Source organism: Onychostoma macrolepis, chromosome 16, assembly GCF_012432095.1.
Source record: "Onychostoma macrolepis isolate SWU-2019 chromosome 16, ASM1243209v1, whole genome shotgun sequence".
NCBI classification, from domain to species: Eukaryota; Metazoa; Chordata; class Actinopteri; order Cypriniformes; family Cyprinidae; genus Onychostoma; species Onychostoma macrolepis.
Window position 1 is genome coordinate 18,725,289 of NC_081170.1, and position 4,475 is coordinate 18,729,763.

The 4,475-nt window shown below is 35.4% G+C and overlaps 1 long non-coding RNA gene across 1 annotated transcript; it reads left to right on the plus strand.

Moving 5' to 3' along the window:
- Positions 1 to 3,551: 3,551 nt before the first annotated feature.
- LOC131521375 (uncharacterized) lies at positions 3,552 to 4,007 on the plus strand. The gene is made up of 3 exons (XR_009266281.1): positions 3,552 to 3,675; positions 3,791 to 3,813; positions 3,888 to 4,007. It is a non-coding gene; the product is annotated as an uncharacterized LOC131521375 (long non-coding RNA).
- The last annotated feature ends 468 nt before the right edge of the window (positions 4,008 to 4,475 follow it).

The following is a 4,475-nucleotide window of genomic DNA, read 5'->3' on the forward strand; positions in this document are numbered from 1 at the left end:
AGTTTTACCGTTTACTGCACGTTGTTATTCTTCTCGTTATTTCCCTATAGCGGCTAATGAATCCAAAGTCTCGCCCATAGGCCTATTTCCACGTTTAGGAATAAGGTGGATAAGGGCTTCAGATATTCGTCACACCACATTGAGTGAACCTATTAAAAAGAACTGATGTCACATAGTAAGTGTCTGTAAAACTGGTCAGCTGGCAACCTGACCAATTACAATCCTCCTTTGCTGAAATCAAAACCTATTCTTATCTGAAAAAAAGGAAGTGAAAGTGATTCTGCTACCCTGTCTTGCACACATCTTGATTCATTGTGGTCTGCAGGGCAGGTTTTTGTTGAGAAGAGTAGCAATTTGTTTGTGTTTTTTAAATGCATTTAACAAAGGCAAAAGGAATTTAAATAACAGAATGGCTTTTAAACCAATTTTCTCTGAAGAGGATCTCTCCTGTCCTGTGTGCTGTGAAATCTTCAATGAGTCGGTTTTGTTGTCTTATAGCCACAGTTTGTGCAAAAACTGTCTAGTGAAGTTCTGGATAACCAATGAATTTCAGGATTGTCCTGTTTGTAGAAGAAGATCCTCTAAATCTGAACCTCCATGCAACCCTGTGCTGAAGAACCTGTGTGAGGTTTTCCTAAAGAACAATAACCAGAAAGCTCCAGATTCATCAGAGTTCTGCAGTCTGCACCATGAGAAACTGAAACTCTTCTGTCTGAATGACAAACAGCCTGTCTGCTTAGTTTGCCAAACATCAAAGAAGCATAAAAATCATGACCTCTGTCTGATTGATGAGGTTGTGCAAGATCAGAAGATAAGCATTTATAAAGGCCAGACATACGAAAAGATGAAACCATAACCTTTCTGACTGTTATGACTATAATTGTTATTAAATAGTTTTACTTCTCAATGATTTTTGGTCATAGTAAAGCTTTATATATTGCTGATTGTTTCCAGACAGAGCTCCAAACTGTACAGAAGCTACTACGAGAAAAACTGAAGCTCTTTAAAGATGTTAAACTCACTTGTGATTGTACCATAGAACACGTTGAGGTATGTTGCATCTGTTACATCTGATTTCAAGTGGATCAACACATCAACAATCAATGTAATGGGGTGAGCAGGGCACAAACTGACATGAGGTTGTAATACATGATTTAAACATTTCCATACATGCTAGTATGAAAAAAAAAAACACGTACGGTTTTTACTAGTTGCCATATCAAAAAAGTTATGCCAAAATTAAAAGTAAAAGTAAATTTTTGCCTGAAGTGAATTTTTCATTTTTATTTTTCATTCATTTTCATTTTTAGTGTTTATTTAAAATGAGACAAATCTGCTATCACTTTAATCTTAGATCAGTTTAGATAGTTCTTTAATGCTTTGTTAACTAGCAGAAGATACTAACCAGTTTTAAATTCCAGTTGTGCAGATGGGAAAGATAACACTGTGGCCCACTATTATTAGAACTATGCTATTCTATGACATTAGCAATGCAATTTACATTAATTACTTTCATGAATTTTAATGAGAAACAGGTGAATAAAGACTCATAACATTTTAAGCTGTCATATGGTCATGTTACAATGTGCCCCACCTATGGAGCATGTTGTCAAATTTTACTTTCATTCTTGTGGGGTACAAAAAAAAAGTATACACTGTAATTATGAAACAAAACCATGTATTTACAAGACAAGTGTGAAATTAATACTCTGATCCCCATGTGGATTTACATAAACTGAGAAAGTCAAAAAAGTGTTAAGTTGTGCCCCACTCTCACCTACTCTCTGAATGTACATTAGACCCTCCAAACAGCATTATAGTACGGTGGCCGAGAGAGCTCAACGCACTGCAAATAGAAAAAACACCTGCAAATTAAGAAAACAACTTCATCTAATTTACAACACACGCGCTGCAAATGCTCACAACACAAACCAATAAAGAAACACACTGCAAATACTCACAACACAACCAAACAAAGAAACGCGCTGCAAATAAAATTCTTTATTTGGTTGTGTTGTGAGCATTTGCAGTGCGTTTCTTTATTTGTTTGTGAGCATTAGCAGCACCTGTCAGATTGATGAAGATGTTTTCTTGATTTGCTGGTGCTTTTTCTATTTGCATGTGTTTTCTGAAGTTGCAGCGCGTTGAGGCCAATCAATATGTTTGCAAATGTACAATGTACAGTGTATGCAAACTAAGAGGTGGCAGAAGCCACTAAATTTGGTAGGGTGGTCAGAATTGGAATTGAAAAACGACACAAAACTGAGAAAAAAAAAAGTGTAAAAAGATTATTTTAAGAAAGTGAATTGTGGACCACATTTCCTTTAAATTATGGATGTTGTGTGTATTTTACGACGGCGTTTTAGTGCCACGAGATTAAAGTCGTAATATTTCGAGATTGAAGTAGAAATTACGAGAATAAAGTCGAAATACTACCAGAATAAAGTCGAAATTACGAGAATAAAGTCTAAATGTTTCGAGAATAAAGATTATAGTTATAGTATTTTGAGATAGGATATTCTAGCCTTTTGCGCATGCAAATGGCCCGGATTGAGAGCACCGGGAGATATTCCAAATCTCAGTTTTCAAAATCTGTCAGTTTTATAGCGAAATACAAACAATATGTAGGCTATACTGCAATAATGTGTTTGTCAAGAGGCATGTGAGTCAATAAACTTTCCGACTACAATAACGATCGAACGACGAGACATTATTTTCATTATAAATTAGGCTAAACTGTTTTTTTTTTTCATGCCTTATGATGTTCCTTCACTTTATATCTTGCTATAAACTTGAAATAAAGAGCAAAAAAACATTTATAATTTGTATTTCGTTATAAAACTGACAGAATTCGAAAGCTGAGCTGTGTGTAAAAGCAACAAAGCACAAAATTGTTGCGATTACTGGTTGGCTGGGGCGCTACAAATAATGAATGGAAGACCTTAAATATTATGTCCTCATTTACAGTATACCATGAATAAAACAGTTTGTGAATAGTCACTTAAAGTTTACAGCAGAAAAGACAACAATATAACGTATGTCCACTTCAACCTTTAGAACGTTTTATTGCTGTTTAATTAAACAGGCTATGTACGGAATGGAAGTTTGTTTTTGCAGAGTAGGTGGTGGAATTTTCACAATAATTATAATGAAGTTATTCACATAGCGATCTGTCATGCTACATTAAAGAGCTTGAAAATCACATTATTGTAAGACACATAATTTGTGTTTCGCTATAAAACTGATTTTGAAAGCTGAGACTTTTGTTTTATATTAAAAGCACTAAAAGCACAAAGCTGGCGCACTACAAATAACGAATGCAATGGAAGACATCATAAATAAATCTCATGAATCTCACGTCCTTCCTTATGTAATGCCTCAATGAAATGTGTGATATGGACCAGTGCGATTAATATGACAGTGCATACCAATAACTTATATTCATGCTGGTTGTATATTTCTAGGTTCAGGCTAAGAACACAGAGAAACAGATTAAGGAAGAATTTGAGAGATTTACCCAGTTCATCCAAGATGAAGATACAGCCAGGTTAGCTGAGGGAGGAAGAAGAGCAGAAAAGTCAGATGCTGAAGGAGAAGAGTGAAGAGATGATGAGAGAGATGAATCCGATTCATAAAGGATGAGCTCAAAGCTGGGGATATTTCATTCCTATACAGGTATGACACAGTCATTTATAATGTATATCATTAGTCTAGAGTTGCCAGGCTTTCTTTCAGCTATTTATTTTAGTAGCTACATAACTTTTTCTTGAATCTCCCTGCCTCTTTTTAGAACTTCAACTATACAATGGAATGGTAAGTCATCTTCAGTCTTTTCTGTTGTTTAGAAGCCAAACTTAAAACTTTGCTGATTCCTGGTATTTTTACAGAGCCCAATGCACACAACAAGATCCAGAAAATATTCCAAGATCTTTGCTAGATGTGGCAAAACATCTTGGAAATCTTAAGTTTAGAGTATGGGAGAAGATGCAGCACATTGTTCAATACAGTGAGTTTTCTTAGCCTTTATCATTACAAATGGTGTGAATTTATGTATATTAACTAATATCTCATACTTGTACCTATGCAGAGGAAATTATATTCATAATACTATAACATTTACTAGGAGGCCTACTGTCCATTCTGATGTTACCTGTGGGAAGGCCAACCAGTTGGAGTGGTAAAGGAAATGACGTCCTGTACAAAATGTTGGTGCAATAATCAAAAATTGGTGGTTTATTGGAAGGTGAAAAAATACCATCAAGTGCATGAGGAAACAAAAATAAATAAAAACTGTACAAAAAGAAACAAACAGCAACAATGTGCTTTCTTTGGCTACACCAAAATGGCCCAAGTATCTAACATTGCTCAGTCCGAATCAGAACCAAAGACAAAATGTAAAACTGACTTCCTTCTTCTTCTTCTTTGGTTGCTTAACGGCGGATGCGGACTAACTTAGCGCACTACCGCCACCCTCC